Source organism: Macaca thibetana, chromosome 4 (assembly GCF_024542745.1).
Source record: "Macaca thibetana thibetana isolate TM-01 chromosome 4, ASM2454274v1, whole genome shotgun sequence".
NCBI lineage: Eukaryota > Metazoa > Chordata > Mammalia > Primates > Cercopithecidae > Macaca > Macaca thibetana.
The window spans coordinates 154,142,852-154,163,442 of NC_065581.1; the positions used below are offsets into that span (position 1 = coordinate 154,142,852).

A 20,591-nucleotide genomic window follows, 5' to 3' on the forward strand; every position below is an offset into this window, starting at 1 on the left:
GTCCTTACTGGAGAAGGACCTGTCTTCTAGTGTTGTGTTGTGTCTGAGTCTGACCGCAATTCATTGTTGCTTGTTTTTTGTTGCTGTTTTTTAGGAAACAGGGCCTTCCTCTTTCCCCCAGGATGGAGTGCAGAAGCGCCATCACAGCTCACTGCAGCCTCCAACTCCTGGGCTTAAGCGATCCTCTCACCTCAGCCTCCTGAGTAGCTAGGACTACAGTCACGCACCAAGATCCTTGGCTAATTTTTAATATTTTTTTGTAGAGACAAGGTCTCACTTTTTTTCTAAGTACAACCCCTTGGCCTACATTCCTGGCACAGAAACAACAGGCTGGTTAAAGCTAATACCTTGTTGTAATGGAGTCCTGGAGATCAAAGCCAGAGGATCAGGGGCAGCAAATCTCCAAGAGCCCGAAAGGCATTTTTCCTTCCAGCACAATTTTGACCCCCATCCCCTGTTTGTTCAGACACTTCTTAGCTGTAATATAATCCTCTGGCTCCAATTGCAGCCTAATGCCAGGAAAGAATTCATGCTTATTTATTAAACCTTTACAAAGAGTAGAGTTGAGTGGGATGAAAATTAAGAACAGAATCAAATCAAAGGTTTAGCTGTTTTATCATGCATACCATCATCCACACAGCCCAGATCTGCTGATTGAGAGACAAGGGGAAAGAGACTGCCTCTCAAACCATTGAGGTAACCTTGAAAAGGTGAGTAGGAGATCACTAAGTATGAAAAACAGCACTGTTCAAAAGTACAGAGTTGTACAAAGTACCCAGTGGTAAAGAACAGATTTTGTTTGGAGGACATTAAGAAGCGGAAGGCTGGTCTAATTTAGGCTGTGTTAGAGAATGCAGCCAGAGAGACAAGCTGGGAATATATTATAAACACTCTCTTCTACCGCAAAAGAAATTTGGATTTTTTCACATGAATGGAATTGTTAAGGAGGAGAGCTGAGAGTCCTTAAGTAGGAGAGCTGCTGGATCAGATTTTTATTTGTAAACGACAGATTCTACTAAAGGCTGGGAGACTGAAAGGTAAAGAATGATAGGCGGAGGGTATGGAGAGAAGGTGAGAACTGGTAGAACAGTGGGAGGGAGAGAGGGGTCGAGGGAGAGGAGAGAGTCAAGGTGAACGCCAAGATCCTGCCGGGGGACTGGGTGGGTGGTAGTGCTATTAACAGAGATGGGGAGTACAGGGTAGGCAGCAGGCTTGGCAGGGGAAACACATGCTTACTTCAAACCTGTTTAATGTACTGGTTGCTCTCCAGAAGACACCCAGGAGGTAGGGGACTTTAAAACAAGAGGTAGAGGCTAGGGACATTTAGCACAGATGGGGACACACCTACAGATGGAGAATCGAAATGGACCCTACCAGCCGGGTGAGGTGGCTCACGCCTGTAATCCCAGCACTTTGGGAGGCCAAGGCAGGTGGATCACCTGAGGGCAGGAGTTCGAGACCAGCCTGACCAACACGGCAAAACCCCATCTCCACTAAAAATACAAAAATTAGCCAGATGTGGTGGCGTGCACCTGTAATCCCAGCTACTCAGGAGGCTGAGACAGGAGAATCGCTTGAACCCGGGAGGCGGAGGTTGCAGTGAGCCAAGATGGCACCACTGCACTACAGCCTGGGCAATAGAATGAGACTCATTCTCAAAAAAAAAAAAAAAAAAAAAAAAAAAAAAGGACAAGGAGCTAGGTGTGAACTTATGAGCTACCAACTAGAGAGAACTTAGGTGATCCAAGCCGTGAGAGCACAGTAGATGAGAAAGCTTCGAGGAGGAGGTGTATGCAGACAGGCTCACCTGACTCTTCCACAGCACACAGACAGCTGTGGTGAAGGTGGAGAAAAGGCCCCAGATGGAGGCAACTGAAATCCTTCCTCCTTTGTTTGACTCTGCCCACTGCCTTGCAGCTTCATCTCTAGTCCAGATCTTTTTTATCTTATTTCTTTAGAGATGGGGTCTGGCTGTGCTGCCAAGGCTGATCTGGAAGTCCTAGGCTCAAACAGTCCTCCTGCCTCACCCTCCTGAATAGCTGGGATTGTAGGTGGGACTGCTCCACCATACCTGGCTTCTAGTCCAAATCTAGCCCTTTCCCTGACAAGGAGAGTAAAGACCATGTGAGTAGGTTAGTCTGCCTCTGGGCAGCTCAGTTGCTGCAACCTGGGAAGAAAAAAATACAGTCATGTGTCACTTAACAACAAGGATACTGTAAACTAAAATTAAAATTCCAAGTCTCCCAACAGACTGAATGGACCCTCCCTCTCAGCCAAGGGTCTTCCAAAGAAACCCAAATAGCTAGTCCAGGCCATGATGGGAAGGGGTTGCTGAGCATGCCTCATTATACACTCTTCCTTTCAAAGTTTACACACAACTGATCACCATTAACATTAAAATAGAGATCTTAAGACTGACAGAAGGCTGGGCGCAGTGGCTCACCCCTGTATCCCAGCACTTTGGAAGGCTGAGGTGGGGGGATCACCTGAGGTCGGGAGTTCGAGACCAGCCTAACCAACATGGAGAAACCCCATCTCTACTAAAAATACAAAATTAGCCAGGCATGGTGGCACATGTCTGTAATCCCAGCTACTAGGGAGGCTGAGGCAGGAGAATTGCTTGAATCCGGGAGGCAGAGGTTGCGGTGAGCCAAGAGCGCACCATTGCATTCCAACCTGCACAACAAGAAACTCTGTCTCAAAAAAAAAAAGAGATACTATAAGCTATGTTATTATATATGTCTCACAAATATTACTTTTAGGAACTACATTAATTATTTTTGTTACATTTGTTATGAAATAATGTATTCTGTTATATTTGTTATGAAATAATTTATTTGACTAGATTATAATATATATGGTAAAAAAGTTCCAAATGCAGAGTTGTCCCTCCCCATTCACAGGGGATTGGTTCCAGGATCCCCTGAGGATACCAAAAACCTGTAGATGCTCAAGTCCCTGATATAAAATGGTGTAGTACACTCGGCAGATACGGAGGGCCGGCTGTTCACAAGAAAGATGTCTCCCCACGTTCCCATCCCTGTCTTCCAACCACCCAGCTCTCATCAAACAGAGGATTGAGCTAGCGCAGAAGACTGTTTCGCTAACTAGGAAATTTCTGGAAGCCCAGGAGGAAAAGGCCATGGCAAGGTGATGGTAGGGCGGTGGGGGTGGGGAATGTTTATTGGCTGTGGTCACAACATCCTTGGATCAGCCCATCTGCATTTGAGGCATTGGAGAGATGGAAGGCTGGGGAGATGGGGGGCAGTTTTCTAGAGCAACTGGACTTGCACAAGCCAGCGAGAGGACTTGCTCAATCCTCTCATCAAACAGTTCTGGTCTGTCGTGTGTACTTCCAGAGATATTTTGTACATGTGCAAAATGAATTTACAAATACGTATTCTTCCTTCTTCTCCCCCTAGTGGCAGCAGACTATGCACACTCTCTGCACCTTATTTTTTTCACCTAACAGTGTACCCTGGAGCCTGTTCCAGATTGCCTAATTAAAGCAGGCAATTGGGAAAGCTTTTATTAGAATAGCAATTTCTTTGCAACAACAAATAGTGGCTCTCCCAGAGGCATCCAGATCCTCCCTTGAGCCAAAATGACAGGAAGCAAGTGACCCACCTACCAGATCTGCCCATGGAAACCAAGAATACCAACTCTGAGATTCCTGTCTCTTGCCCACAGTGTGGGGATGCTCGAGAGGCAGAAATAGATCTTGTTAATAAATGGAGGCAGCATGTCCAGAGAAAACAAGACTGAAGAATGAACTTCGCTCCAGAAATACGTTGCTTTTGCTTTCTGTCTCCTGCACGCTGGCTTGTGCAAGTCCAGTTGCTCTAGAAAACTGCCCCCCCATCTCCCCAGCCTTCCATCTCTCCAGTGCCTCAAATGCAGACGGCTGATCCAAGGATGTTGTGACCAGAGCCAGTAAACATCCCCCTCCCCCATCGCCCTACCATCACCTTGCCATGGCCTTTTCCTCCTGGGCTTCTAGAAATTTCCTAGTTAGCGAAACAGTCTTCTGCCCTAGCTCAATCCTCTAGCGTTTTAAGGTGTGTGTTACCTTAAATCGGATCAACTAGCCCATGTGTTGAATACTCAGAAAGGCACTAAAAATCTAAGATTTGACATAATAATGATAATACTAAGAGTCCTATAAAGAGGAGGATTGTTGAAGAGAAATGTGGATGGCAGCCTGAAGTATTTGTTGGGGACAAACTTTTCCTATTTGCCTAAACTACTAAGAACCATCTCCACTCCCTGCTTGACCCCAGACAAATGGAAAGGGTGCGTTTCTCATGTTTACCGTGTTGAGGAGACCCTAAGAGCCACATTGTATGGCTCTGCGTTTCAAGGAACATACAATCTCCTATATGCCACGCACAGGGCCAGGCACTATGGATACAGAGATGAGCAAGGCAGGGGCTCATGATCCAGGAGGTAAGATGAGACATTGGCACGAAAAATCAACTAGACAGGGAGGGTTAATGAGTACAAAAAAAAAAAAAAAAATAGAATGAATAAGACCTACTATTTGATAGCACAACAGAGGACTACAGTCAATAATAACTTAATTATAGATTTTTTTTCCTTCTTTTTGAGATGGAGTCTCACTTTGTCACTCAGGCTGGAGTGTAGTTGTGCAATCTCAGCTCACTGCAACCTCTGCCTCCCAGGTTCAAGCGATTCTCCGATTCTCCTGCCTCAGTCTCCCAAGTAGCTGAGATTATAGGCATCCACCATCACGCCCAGTTAATTTTTGTATTTTTTAGTAGAGACGGGGTTTTGCCATGGTGGCCAGGCTAGTCTCGAACTCCTGACCTCAGGTGATCCACCTGCCTTGGCCTCCCAAAGTGCTGGGATTACAGGTGTGAGCCACCGCACCCAGCCAATTGTACATTTTAAAATAACTAAAAGTGTAATTGGATTGTTTGTGATACAAAGATAACTGCTTGAGGGGATAGATAGCCCATTCTCCATGATGTGATTATTCCCCATTGCATGCCTGTATCAAAACGTCTCATGTACCCCATAAATATACACACCTACTATGTACCCACAAAAAATGTTTTTAAGTCAACTATACAAGAGCTGTCACTGGGTGATAAAGAAAGATTGCCAAAAGAATAACACATATTGACTTTTGAACTATGGGTCTTGACTCATCAGTGGATAATAAAAGCCAGTTTGGTGGACAGGGGATGTGACCAGAAGTTTTTTTAATGGAGTAAATAGAACGGAAAATATTAACACATACAGTACATAATTTGGATATTGTTTTGTGAAACCTTTGTTTTTCAGTTTTTTATGAAGTCACATGTGTTCCAGTCATGATATGAAATTTTTTTTTTTTTTTTTTTTGAGACGGAGTCTCGCTCTGTCACCCAGGCTGGAGTGCAGTGGCTGGATCTCAGCTCACTGCAAGCTCCGCCTCCCGGGTTTACGCCATTCTCCTGCCTCAGCCTCCCGAGTAGCTGGGACTACAGGCGCCCGCCACCTCGCCCGGCTAGTTTTTTGTATTTTTTTAGTAGAGACGGGGTTTCACTGAGTTAGCCAGGATGGTCTCGATCTCCTGACCTCATGATCCGCCCATCTCGGCCTCCCAAAGTGCTGGGATTACAGGCTTGAGCCACCGCACCCGGCCTGAAATTCATTTTTTATTGTGGTTTATAGACACAAAGTTTGAAAACAACTGATATCACAGTAAGGAGTCACCAATGTAAATTTGAGAAACCTGGAAATAAATCCCTCAAAAGTACAGGATGTAGCACAGAGGAGGTGCTCCAAAAATGTTTATTGAGGCTGGGCACGGTGGCTCGCCTATAATAGCAGTACTTTGGGAGGCAGAGGCAGGCAAATCACTTGAGGTCAGGAGTTTGAAATCAGGAGGCAGAGGCAGGCAAATCACTTGAGGTCAGGAGTTTGAAATTAGTCTGGCCAAGGTGGCGAAACCCTGTCCCTACTAAAAATACGGAAATTAGCTGGGCGTGGTGGTGCACACCTGTAATCCCAGCTACTTGGGAGGCTGAGCATGAGAATCGCTTGAACCTGGGAGGTGATGTTGCAGTGAGCCAAGATCATACCACTGCACTCCACCCTAGGTGACAGAGCAAGATTGTCTTTAAAAAAAAAAAAAAAAAAAAAGTTTATTGAGGCTGCACATGCTACAGGACTTTAAGATAAGGCTTATTAAAGCAAGGTGGACTCAATGGCCCTGAATAAGTGAGGGGAAATTCTTGGTATCCATGTCGAGGCTGCTCAGGCAATGCATTTTATATCGGGAATTCCTCTACTTTGCTCTGAGTTAACTGCCAGCACTTATCTAGGTCTTTCTCATCTCTGCTATGGACCAATGAAAAGGCCTCCAAACTGTTAGTCCCTCTTCCACTCCAGCCCTCCATATCAGCCAGGAGTCTGCTCAGATGTAACAGGAATCCCTACCTCAGTGGTTGAAACAAGTAGATTTATTTTTCTTATGTAACAAAAAGTCTGGATGTGGACAGACTAGAACTTATATGGCTGCTCAAGAGTGTCATCTGAAGACCAAGCTCCTATATCTGCCTGCTGTGTACATATATATATATACAGACACACACACATAGATATATGTGTATATATATACATATATATGTGTATATAGGCATGAAACTTTCACCCTCATGGTTGCAAGATGGCTGCTGCACCTCTAGGCATTGTATCCTTTTCCCAGGCAGGAAAAATGAGAAAGGGTATAGGACAAAGGCACATACCTTTTATCAGTAAAACAATAGCCATCACTGAGACTACTAAAGTCCTCTCAGTAGACTTCCAATTATATCTCATTAACCACTTATACTATCATTGGCCATCCCTGTGGCAAGGAAATAAGTCAATTTGCATTTTTGGCTGAATACATTGCTGCCTTCAACAAAATCAGAGTTTCGTTAGTAAAGAATTGATATCTAGGCAGGGTATGATGGCTCACACCTGTAATCCCAGCACTTTGGGAGTCCAAGACGGATGGATCACCTGAGGTCAGGAGTTCAAGACCAGCCTGGCCAACAGCTGAAACTCTATCTCTGCTAAAAATACAAAAATTAGCCACATGTGGTGGCGTGGGCCTGTAGTCCCAGCTATTCAGGAAGCTGAGGCAGGAGAATCACTTGAATTCAGGAGGTGGAGGTTGCAGTGAGCTGAGATTGTACCACCAACTCCAGCCTGGGTGAAAGAGCGAGACTCAGTCTCAAAAAATTAAAAATTAAAATAAAATTTTAAAAAAGAATTGATAGCTGGAAGTGTCTGCCACATCCCCTTCAATATAGTCTCTGCTTCAAACCCTTAAATGGTTTTCCACTGCTTTTAAGAGTAAATTTGAAATCCTTAAAGTTATCCTAAGTGAAATAACTCAGAAAAACATTTTTTAAGTAAAAATAAAAATTTAAAAATTAAAAAAAAAAAAGGCCAGGTATAGTGGCACATGCCTGTAATCCCAGCACTTTGGGAGGCTGAGATGGGAGGATCATTTGAGGCCAGGAGTTCGAGACCAGCCTGGGCGACCTAGTGAGACCTTGTCTTTATAATAATAATAATAATAATAAATAAAAATGAAATCCTTAAATTTGCTCTGTGGACTGAATTGTGTCCCCCAACCCCACAAAAAAAAATTCATATGTTGAAACCTTAACTCTCCGTCCCTCAGAATGTGACTATTATTGCATATGGGGCCTTCAAGGAAGTAATTAAGCTAAATGAGAGTCTTTAGGGTGGGCCCTAATCCAATCGACTGGATCCCTATAAAAAGAGGAGATTAGGACATACAGAGAAATACCAGGGATGTGCAGGTACAGGGAAAAGACCATGTGGATAAGGCAGGAGAATAGGGTCTGGAGGCAGGGAACCCAAGGCCAATTCATGCTGACTTCTTATAACTAAATCAAAAGGAAGACCTACACTTTCCACACCTAAGTAATAAAAGAACTGGAGACTACTCACTTTGCAAACTGCCCATCCAATGCGTGGCAGATGGAATATTGAAAGTACCTCTGATTGGTTGCTTTCTGCAACTGATCAGATGTTTGCATAGGAGTGTGACTTGTAACTTCACTTCAGCTTCTGATTGGTTGCTTACCACAACCATTCAGACTGATTGCAGGCCATGTCTTCCTTTGCATAGAAGTGTAACTTTGTAACTTCATTTTAGTCTCTGAGTGGCTGCTTTCCACAACCAGTCAGAGGTTTGCAAAGGGTGTAACCTTTGTAACTTCACTTTACTGATTGTGGGCCACTACTTCATTTGCATGGGGTATACACCAAGTGGCCAATGGAAAACTTCTAGAGGATATTTAAACCCCAGAAAATTCTGTAGCTGGGCTCTTGAGTCCCTGTGCTTGGCCTGCTCCCACCCTGTGGAGTGTACTTTTGTTTGCAGTAAATCTCTGTTTTTATTGCTTCATTCTTTCCTTGCTTTGTTTGTCCATTTTGTCCAATTCTCTGTTCAAAATGCCAAGAATCTGGATACCCTCCAACAGTAACATGGAGACACTGAGAGAAGGTGGCCATCTGTAAGCCAAGGAGAGAGACCTTAGAAGAAACCAAACCTGCCAATACCTTGATCTTGGACCTCCAGCCTCCAGCTGTGAGAAAATAAATAAAATAAATTTCTATTGTTTAAGCCACCCAGCCTGTGGTATTTTGTTATGGTAGCCCCAGCCGACTAACACAGTTGCTTAAGAGAGCTGGGTGTGATCTGGATCCCCGCTAACCTAGGGTTCACTCTTTCGCCATTCTCCTTTGCTCATGGCCCTCCACCCACACTGGTCTTCTCTAGTTTCTAGAAGGTCAGCCCCGTTCCAGGCTCTGGAGCTTTGAGTGCACTGTTCCTTCTAACTAGAGCTGTGTGCCCCCTGCTTTTTAAGTGACTGGCTCCTTCTTATCCCACAGGTTTCAGCTGACATATCATTTCTTCAGTACCTTGCTGACCACCCTGTGGAACAGAAGTGTCTCCCTCTACCCGATATTCTATCTCTGGCCATGGTTGGTTTCTTTATAGACTTTTATCGTGATTTGTAATAATTTTGTTTACTTTTGTCAAGTCTTTTGTTTGTCTTTCCAATAGTAGACCTTAAACTCCCATGAGGGCAGAAACATGCCTGCCTTATTCGCTGCTCTGTCCCAGTGGCCTAGCACATTCTAGACCTTCAAAAATAATTTCTGAGGGAATGCAATGTGTGTCATCCGGTATTTTCTGTTGCTTAAATTTATTATTTATTTATGTGTTTAGACAGGGTCTCACTCTGTTGCCCAGGCTGAGTGTGGTTGTGCACTCATGGGTCACTGCAGCCTCGACCACCTGGGCTAAAGTGATCCTCCCATCTCAGCCCCCTGAGTAGGTGGGACTATAGGTGCACAACACCATGCCTGGCTAATTTTCTTTCTTTTCTTTTCTTTTTTTTGAGACTGAGTCTCGTTCTGTCACCCAGGCTGGAGTGCAGTGGCACAATCTTGGCTCACTGCAGCCTCTGCCTCTTGGGTTCAAGCGATTCTCCTGCCTCAGCCTGCTGAGTAGCTGGGATTACAGCTGCATGCCATCACACCTAGCTAATTTTTGTATTTTTAGTAGAGACGGGGTTTCACCATGTTGGCCAGGCTGGTCTTGAACTCCTGACCTCAAGTGATCTGCCTGCCTTGGCCTCCCAAAGTGCTGGGATTACAGGCATGGGCCACTGTGCCCAGACATGGCCATTTAAATTTATTTATTTATTTTTTATTTTATTTTATTTTATTTTTTGAGACGGAGTTTCGCTCTTGTTGCCCAGTCTGCAGTGCAGTGGCACTATCTCGGCTCACTGCAATCTCCACCTCCCAGGTTCAAGCGATTCTCCTGCCCCAGCCTCCCGAGTAGCTGGGATTACAGGCATGCGCCACCATGCCCAGCTAATTTTTTTTTTTTTTTTTTTTTTTTTTAGTAGAGACAGGGGTTCTCCATGTTGGTCAGGCTAGTCTCGAACTCCTGACCTCGTGATCCACCCTCCTTGGCCTCCCAAAGTGCTGGGATTACAAGTGTGAGCCACCGTTCTTGGCCTTAAATTTATTTTTAACTATGTGTTGAATGAAAGGAGAAAGAGCAAGCCTGACTTTTCTAGATGGGGGATGGGTAGCAATTGGGCACAATCATCACCCACATATATGTCCATGGGGCTCAGGGGTACCACACCTCTGCTTCCTCTAAACCATTTAACACCTTGATGATCTGCCAAGAACTTTGCTTATTAGTGGTTCCAGTTATGGCCTGGTGAGGGAGAAGGTTGAAAATAATTTGTTACTCATACATAATACGTCAGAATTCCATCACCTTCACTCGGCTACAGTACGTCCACTCCAAACTCCACTAGCTCATTACATGAAGACATCCAAAAGCATTCAAACCCTTACGTGTTCCCTTTGTCATAATTCAACAGCAAAATCTAAAACGTGATAAACCGAGCTGTTTGCAAAGTTTTGTGGAGAGGAAGGTAATTCCAACCACCATGTATCACAAATGTTGAATTGTTCAACAGAGGATTACCAAATGGAAATTGAAATCTGCTCCACATTTCTAATATCAAGCCAGGAGAGAAAAGAGTCTGTCATTGTCTCCACATCTAAGATGAAACCTGAGGACTCAGAGCAGCGATTGCCCTGGCTTGCCTGGCCATAAATACCTTCTTGATTAAAAGTCCATGTCCAAGCTGGGCATGGTGGCTCATGCCTGCAATCCCAGCACTTTGGGAGGCCAAGGTGAGTGGATCACTTGAGGCCAGGAGTTCGAGACCAGCCTGGCCAACATGGTGAAACCCCATCTCTACTAAAATTACAAAAATTAGCTGGGCATGATGGTGCAGCCATGTAATCCCAGCTACTCAGGAGACTGAGGCAGGAGAAACATTTGAACCCAGGAGGCAGAGGTTTCAGTGAGCCGAGATCATGCTACTGTACTCCAGCCTGGGTGACAGAGTGAAACTCTTGTCTCAATTAAAATTTTAAAAAAAAGTCCATGCCTGCCAGACTGTTGGAACAATGAAATGTTATTTCAAAACGTCTAAGTTTATGCAAAAGACAACAGACTAATCCAAAATAAGGATATAACAAGGGTATTAACTTCTATTAATAAAATCTATTTTATTTATTTATTTTTGAGACAGAGTCTTGCTTTGTCATCCAGGCACAAGTACAATGGCAAGATCTTGGCTCACTGCAACTTCCATCTCCTGGGTTCAAGCGATTCTCTTGCCTCAGCCTCCCGAATAGCTTGGGCTGCAGGCATGTGCCACCACGTCCAACTAATTTTTGTATTTTTAGTAGAGACCTGTCTCCATGTTGGCCAGGCTGGTCTCAAACTCCTGACCTCAAGCAATCCACCCACCTCGGCCTCCCAAAGCGCTGGGATTACAGGCTTAAGCCACTGCGCCTGGCCTAAAATCTACTTTAAAAGTTTTTTGTGGTTTCTTCCCTGAAAGTTTCTAGGCCTTTGAACATATTTAAGGGGAGCAAAAATACTATGTTTGCATGTTTCAAATAAGTGAATAAAACATGGACGGAATTGACTAACTGTCTCAAGAATTAGATCAGGACTTTTGCCTCTAAAATAAATCCAAATATTAGTTTTCCTGTTTTTCTCACTTTATTATCATAAATGGGCCTTATTTTCTTTATTTCTTTTTTTCTGCATCTGCTTGCTAGGGAAATGTGTGCCTTATTTTAAAAGTCCGTTGTGTTCCTCAAAGGCTGTCTGCAAACTATTTTTGGAAAGTGAATCATGTAATATCTAAAGATATCAACTATTTTAGAGATCCTTATACTGAATTTTGTTTGCAATAGGAAGAAATATGTTTGTAATGTAAATATTCACTTTCTAGTTTTTCTATGTTTGAAAATTCAGATTCTAAAGTCTCAGATTTATATGTCTCATAGATTCTGAAAGTTTTTCACTCTTAAAATAGTAAATAGCTGACAAAATACAAATGGCGTGATATAAAACACAGAAAGGAATCAAATCAGTGGGTGGAAATGTCTTAACTTTGTGCTGATTAAGGAGTAAATGCGAGAAAAACTGTTCTTTTCCTTTTTTAGCTTCCTCATCTTCCCTCTTATGTTTTCCTTCCCTCTCCCAATCCCCTACTTCAGCAAGTTCCCAAATTTTAAACAAGTCAGTCTCCTGTTTGGCAACTTTTCCTGACCATTCAGCAGTCAGAAAACAGGAAAGTTACTCTTCCCTTTGCCCTGTTTTTAAACTTTCTATTTCTACTAGGCAGCTTTTACCTATCACACTGGGATTTAACAAAGTATCTGAGGAATTAACTCACACTAATGTAGAAAACACTGGTGGCAATTTTCCATGTCTTTTTTTTTTTTTTTTTTCTTCTTTGAGACAGAGTTTCACTCTTGTTGCCCAGGTTGGAGTGCAATGGCGTGGTTTTGGCTCCCTGCAGCCTCCGCCTCCCAGGTTCAAGCAATTCTCCTGCTTCAGCCTCCCAAGTAGCTGGGATTACAGGTGCATGCCACCATGCCTGGCTAATTTTTGTATTTTTAGTAGAGATGGGGTTTCACCGTGTTGGCCAGGCTGGTCTTGAACTCCTGACCTCAGGTGAATCACCTGCCTTGGCCTCCCAAAGTGTTGGGATTACAGGCGTGAGCCACCGTGCCCAGCTCCATATCATTTTTTTAAAGGTCACCCAGAGGCAACAATGTTTTGATTCAAAGGAACAGTTCGTTAGTGAATGGATTCTCGAGAGGACTTCTGTTTTACATGCATTTATCTCTGCCATCTCTCTAGTCCACTCTAACAAGAGTAAAGAAAAGAAGACCCACTGCCAAAAGGACAAAGAGGCAAAGAAGAACAATCTAAACCCAAAGCAAGCAGAAGGAAGGAAATAATAAGGCTTAGTGCAGATATTAATGAACAGAGAATAGAAAAACGACAGAGAAAAATCAACGAAAGCAAAAGTTGATTCTTTAAAAATACCAACAAAATGGACAAAACCTTAGCAAGACTGACCAAGAAAAAAAGACTCAATTACCAAATCCAGAATTGAAAGAGGGCTCATTACTACTAATCTCACAGAAATAAAAATTGTAAGGCAGCCAGGCGCAGTGGCTCACACCTGTAATCCCAGCACTTTGGGAGGCCGAGGTGGGCAGATCACCTGAGGTCAATAGTTCAAGACCAGCCTGACCAACATGGTGAAACCCTGTCTCTACTAAAAGTATAAAATCAGCCGGGCGTGGTGGTGCACACCTGTAATCCCAGCTGCTCAGGAGCCCGTTGGCAGGAGAATCACTTGAACCCGGGAGGCAGAGGTTGCAGTTAGCCAAGATTGCACCACTGCACTCCAGCCTGGGCAACAGAGAGAGACTCTGTCTCAATAATAATAATAATAATAATAATAATAATAATAATAAATTATAAGGGAACACTATGAAAAACTGCATGCCAACACATTACACAGTATAATTTAGATGAAATGAACACATTTCTGGAAAGACACAAACTATCAAACCTGATTCAAGAAAGAATGGAAAATCTGAGTATACTTATAACAACTAACCAGGCTGAATTAATAATAAAAGAAAAGTCTCAGCTTCACTGGTGAATTATACCAAGCATTTAAAAAAGAAATAATACCACTATGGTGTTATTCTGTGATAGTATTATAGCATGCAATTCCTCAAAATTAAAAATAGAATTACCATATAATCTGGAAAATCTACTTCTGGATATATATCCAAAAGAATGGAAAGCATGGTCTCAAAGATATATTATATTTCTTGTTCATAGCAACAATATTCAGAATAGTCAAAAGATGGAAGCAGCCAAAGTGTTCATTGAAAGATGAATGGATATACAAAATGTGGTGTATACCTACAATGGAATATTACTCAGCCTTAAAAAGGAGGAAAATTCTGATGCATGGTATAACATGAATGATCCTTGAGGGCATTATGCTAATGTGAAATAAACCAATCACACAAAGATAAATACTCTATAATTCCACTTATACGAGGTACATAAGAGCAGTCAGAATCATAGGAACAAAGCCAGGTATGCATCTAAAGTCTCAGGTACTTGGGAGGCTAAGACAGAAGGACTGCTTGAGCCCATGAGTTTGAAGCTGTAGTGCACTATGATTGTGCCTGAGAATAACCACTGCACTCTTGATTGGGCAACATAGTGAGATGCTGTCTCAAAAATTTTTTTTAAACTATAGAAACAGAAAATAGAACAGTGGTTACTGGGAGCTGGGAGAAGGGGAAATGGGAGGTTGTTTAATAGGTATGGAGTTTCCATTTTGCAAGATAAAAAAGTTCTGGGCCAGGTGCAGTGGCTCACACTTGTAATCCCAGCACTTTGGGAGGCCAAGGCAGGTGAATCACCTGAGGTCAGGAGTTCAAGACCAGCGTGACCAACATGGTGAAACCCCATCTCTACTAAAAATACAAAATTAGCCAGGTGTGGTGGAGCATGCCTGTAATCCCAGCTGCTCGGGAGGCTGAGGCAGAAGAATTGCTGGGACCCGGGAGGCGGAGACTGCGGTGAGCCGAGATCACGCCATTGCACTCCAGCCTGGGTGACAAGAGTTAGACTCCGCCTCAAAAAAAAAAAAGTTCTAGAAGCTGGTTGCAACAACAATGTGAATATACTTATCACTACTAAATTGTAAACTTAAAAATGGTTAAGATAGAAATTTTCATATTAGTGTATTTTACCACAATTTTTAAAAGATAAATAAATGATATAAATTCTTCACAAACTCTTCCAAAATATAGAAGAGAAGGGAACATTTCCCAACTCATTCTATGAAACTGGTATTGCCCTGATACCCAAACCAAAGACACCACAAGAAAGCTATGGACTAATATATCTTACCAATAAGATGCAAAATCCTCAAAAAAATTAGCAAGTAGAATTTGGCAATATGTAAAATGGATTATACACCACGATCAAGTGGAATTTATCCCAGGAATGCAAGATTGTTTTAACATCCAAAAGTCAATTGATGTAACATACCACATCAATAGAGTAAATGGGCCTGTCTGCACCGACCAGCACCAGGCCCATGACACAGGGGTACTGGGACATCTGAGGGCTGACCCACACCATCTGCCTGCTCCAGCAATACACAGACTCAAGCTATGAGGAAAAGAAGTACACGATGGGGGGGGTGCTCCTGACTATGACAGAAGCCAGTGGTTGAATGAAAAATTTGAGCTAGGCCTGGACTTTCCCAATCTGCCCTACTTGACTGATGGGGCTCACAAGATAACCCAGAGCAAGGCCATCCTGGGCTGCATTGCCTACAAGCACAACCTGTGTGGGGAGACAGAAAGGGAGAAGATTTGGGAAGACAGTTTGGAGAACCAGCTTATGGACAACAAAATGCAGCTGGCCAGACTCTGCTACAACACAGGTTTTGAGAAACTGAAGCCAGAATACCTGGAGGCACTCCCTGCAATGCTGAAATTCTACTCACAGTTTCTGGGGAAGCAGCCATGGTTTCTTGGGGACAAGATCGCCCTTGTGGATTTCATTTGCTTATGATGTCCTTGAGAGAAACCAAGTATTTGAGCCCAAGTGCTTGGATGCTTTCCCAAACTGAAGGACTTCATCTCCCGATTTGAGGGCTTGGAGATCTCTGCCTACACGAAATCCAGCCGCTTCCTCCCAAGACCTGTGTTCACAAAGATGGCTGTCTGGGGCAACAAGTAGTGCCTTGAAGGCCAGGAGGTGGCAGTGAGCTGCCCATACTCAACCTGCTGCCCAGACTGTGTAGAGCAGCTGGACTCCACACCCCAGCTCCTGCCTTCTTGTTCTTTTCTCCTGTTTATTCCCTTCTTTACCCCCAAGACTTTATTGGCCCTCTTCACTTCCCCTAAACCCCTGTCCCATCCAAGCCCTTTAAAGCCTCAGCTACCCATTTTCCTTTATGAACGTCTCCCTCCCAACATTACCCTTCCCTGCACTAAAGCCAGCCTGACCTTCCCTCCTGTTAGTGGTTGTGTCTGCTTTGAGGGGCCTCACTGGCCCCTCGCCTGTGGAGCTAGCTCAGCCCTGAGGTCCCAGGGCTGCATGAAAGAGCAGCATTGACTGGTTTACAGGCCCTTCTTCTGCAGCATGGCCCCTGCCTTAAGCCTACCTGATCCAAGTAAAACCTAAAACACACAGACACACACACACACACACACACACACACACACAGAATAAATGTCAAAATCCACAGGATCATTTCAATAGATGCAGAAAAAGCACTTGACAAAATTTAACACCCTTTCATGATGAAAAAAACACTCAACAAAATAGGAATAGATGAGAATTTCTTCAACTTAATATAGGGCTTCTACAAAAAACCCACAGGTAAGAGCATATTTAATGGTAAAAGAACTGATTCTTTTTCAGATGAAGCATCAAGACAAAATGAAGAACAGGACAAAGACGTCTGCTCTCCCGGCTTCTATTCAACATTGTGAAGGAGGTTCTAGCCAAGGCAATTAGGCAAGAATAAGAAATAAAAGGCACCCAGCTTGGAAAGGAAGAAATAGAAGTATCCTATTAGTTGATGATGTGATTTCGCATATAGAAAATTCTAATGAATCCACTAAAAAACTGTTTGAACTAACAAACAAGTTCAGCATGGTTGCAGAATACAAGATTAATATACAAACAGAAATTGTATTTCTTTATAGTTGCAATAAGCAAACAGACAATGAAATAAAGAAAATTCTGTTTATAATAGCATCAAAAAGAAAAACTACACAGAAATAACTTTAACGAAAGAAGTACAAAACTTGTACACTGAAACCTACAAAACATCATTGAAAGAAATTGAAGATTTTAATAAATGAAAAGATAATCTATGTTCATAGGACAGAACACTTAACATTGTTAAGATGGAAAAACTCTTCAAATTGAACTAAAATTCAATACTGTCCCTAACAAAAACCTTGGCTGATTTCTTTGCAAAAATTGGCAAGCTAATCCTAAAGCTCATATGGAAATTTAAGAAACTCAGAATGGTCAAAACAGGTTTTTAAAAAGAACAAAGCTGTAGAATTTACATTTCCCAATTCTAAAACTCACTACAAACCTATAGCAATCAAGACAGAGTGGTACTGGCATAAGGACAGACATATTGATCAACAGAACAGAATTGAAAGTCCAGAAATAAAGCCTCACATTTACTGTCAATCAATTTTTGACAAGAGCACACAACCATTGAATGAGGAAAGAACAGTCTTTTCAAAAAGTGGTGCCAAGACACTGGATATCCATATGCAAAGGATGAAGATGGACCCTGTGACTCACACCAGATACAAAAATGAATTCAAAATGGATCAAAGACTTAAATCTAAGAGTTAAAACTCTAAAACTCTTCAAAGAAAAGTCAGGAGTGAGTCTTTATGACCTTGGACTAGGCAATAGTTTCTTAGATATGACACCAAAAGCACAAGTAAAACAAAAGAAAAAATGTGTAAATTAGACTTTATTAAAACTAAAACTTTAGTCCTTCAAAGTACATCATCAAGAAAGTGAAAATATTCCAATGCTCAACAACATTAATCATCTGATAAATGCAAACCAAAACCATATGAGATACCACTTTACATCCATTAAGATAACTATAATAAAAATGGGAAATATACATAAGTGGACTTGTGTTATATGGGGAAAAAATGGAAAATAGCAAGCACTGGTGATGATGTGGAGAAACTGCAACCCTCGGCTGGGCGTGGTGGCTCATGCCTATAATCCCAGCACTTTGGGAGGCCGAGGCCTGAGAATCGCTAGAACCCAGAACAGTGAGCCAAGATCATGCCACTGTACTCCAGCCTGGACAACAGAGCAAGACTCCATCTCAAAAAATAAAATAAAATAAAGAAAAGAATTTGGCAATTAAAGAAGTGCTTTGTTGAGTTAGTATGCCACAAAGTTATATAGTACTAAAAATACGCCTGTACTCTTACCCGGCTTCTCCAGAACTGAGGGAGATCATGGAAGGATGAAAGCAGTAGGTTTCTCATGGCAGTGAATATGATTTTCTCCTTCCATTTTTCCTTCTCCCTCTTGTTAAATAAAATTCCCCTGGTTGCAACTCCCTAGTGAGAGGATTGATGACAATTGAGTTATTTTGGAGGATCCATCTTTAGGCAGATTCTAGTTGTATCACTGAAGCTGTGACTGGGATATCATATATGAGAAGATATATAGAATGAATCTATAGGTACTGGAGGCTAAGTCTAAAGTATGCCTTGATTTGGCTTCCTAACCTAAAGAAGTTTTAAATGTCCATTCTGAGAGTTCTTACCAAAAGTTCCAGCAAAGCTTTGCAGCAGTAAATGCTATAGAAAAAGAGAAAAAAGTTCCCACAGGCTGGGTACAGTGGCTCACTCCTGTAATCCCAGCACTTTGGGAGACCGAGGCAGGAGGATCACCTGAGGTTGAGGGTTCAATACCAGCCTGACCAACATGGACAAACCCCATCTCTACTAAAAATACAAAATTAGCCGGGTGTGGTGGTGCATGCCTGTAATCCTAGCTACTCAGGAGACTGAGGCAGGAGAATCACTTGAACCTGGGAGGCGGAGGTTGCAGTGAACTGAGATTGCACCATTGCAATCCAGCCTGGGCAACAAAAGTGAAACTCCGTCTCAAAACAAACAAACAAACAAAAAACAGTTCCAGCAAAGCAAACTTAAAAACAGTCTATGTGGTCAATCACTATTCTTGCTGCTCTTATGTAAATAACCCGGCCAACTTTGATGAGACTACCCTTATTTTGTAAACCCATTTGTCTTATTCTGATTATTTTTGGTAGAAATGGGAGGAGTAACTGTAGAGAGAAAAACTGTTTCTGAAGAAAAGCTATAGTACACCTGCTATTGGGTTGTAGCTCTGCTCATCGTTTTCAAGTTTTTCTTATCTTCCTGTAGACTGGACTAGATTCTAGAATTCTCTTTTCCTCCAATATCTGGCTACAACTCTCCAACTAAGAAGAACGGCTCTGTTCCCAAAGCCCTCTAAGCTGAAACCGGACAACTCGATGTAAATTTCAAGGGACAAGTGTCATTCCTGATGTGCGGGCCACACAGAGTTCACCAAAACGCCTGATACCATAACCAGAGACATTCAAACCGCAAACCAGGGAAAGAAGTTGACAACTGCATGCTGTAAACAGCTTTCCCCAAGGTGTCAGCACAAGACTGCCTATCATAAGATTCTTGCCCCTCTGAACTTGTTTTTTTTTTTCTTTTTTGCCCATCTTTTTCGCTTGGCACAGTCAGCAGCTCCTGCAGGCAATCTGATGAACTGTCATGTGAAACCCAAATCTTTACAGAACCTAAGAGCTTCTTTAGTCCATCTAGTGGGTAAGTTTAGCAACATCTCTAATGTACGTAACTGTTGTTCAAATTGTACTAGCGGTCCCTTTTATAAAGTTACACTTCTAGATCCACTTGTTCTCACTCCCTGCTTTAGTATAACCCAGTCATAGGATGCCAGATTTCCTATAGCTGTATAGGAGGAGTCTGTGCAGTTGATAACACTTGTTGTCCATGGGTAGAAGCATTGGGTATTGCAGAGACTCGGTTACAAAAAATGAACAGTCGCTTGGGTAAAACAAGTGGACTCCTCATCTGACTCCTTCTTTGATTTATTCAATTTTAGTTGGTTTGGTTCATGGGATCCTGGCTAAGGAGCTTACACCAAACTGCTGGTATTATCCTCCTGATAGTCATAATAGTGGCCTTCCTGGTGTGCTATATTCTCTCGAAGGTTTTAAATACCTACACGTAGCCATCCATTGAACATTGGATGACCTCTCTTCAGCTAGAATAACAAAAACTCAAAGAGGTATGTGATCATGAGGACACCACAACCTAAGAATGGCACATCGAGACCAGAAACGCAGAATGATGGTAACTGAGAGCAGTGTGAATGGCCTAAGTTTTGGTTGCACTCTCATCTACGTGACAGCCTGACCCAAAGGGTGAAATTGTTTAAAAAAAAAAAAAAAAAAATTATAGGAGGCCACTGGTTTGGACTGAACTCCTGCTCTAGGTCCAACAGATCAAACCAAAATGGAGTCAGTCACGCTAAAGTTCCACATCACCAAACTGAAACTAAGTTGTTTATCTGACCTTCTGAGAAATCAGGCGAGAGACAATAGCTAAATCCCTAAACAAGCAATTTCAGCCAGTATGATAAAGAAGTCCCCTTTCTAGCCTTTACAAGGAAAGCAACTTTGAAACAATCGATCAAGTTTTTGTTTTCTGTTTTGGCGTTTCTCAACCTTTTTCTGTCTGTAAAGCCAACCTCCTCTGATTAGAACACTCATTGTACTTTTTGTTTTTTTTTTTTGAGACCGAGCCTTGCTCTATCACCCAGGCTGTAGTGCAGTGGTGCGATCTCGGCTCACTGCAACCTCCGCCCCCTGGGCTTAAATGATTCTTGTGCCTCAGCCTCCCGAGTAGCTGGGATTATAACCACATGCCACCACCCCCAGCTAACTTTTATATTTTTAGTAGAGATGGGGTTTTGCCATGTTGGCCAGGCTGGTCTCGAACTTCTGACCTCAGGT

At 42.6% G+C, this 20,591-nt stretch overlaps 1 protein-coding gene and 1 pseudogene across 1 annotated transcript in view; both read left to right on the top strand.

Moving 5' to 3' along the window:
* REV3L (REV3 like, DNA directed polymerase zeta catalytic subunit) overlaps nt 1–20,591 on the top strand; it is a 659,986-nt gene that overhangs the window by 411,706 nt on the left and 227,689 nt on the right. The gene's annotated exons all lie outside the window — the stretch shown is intronic.
* Nucleotides 15,078–15,727, top strand: LOC126953609 (glutathione S-transferase Mu 2-like; annotated as a pseudogene).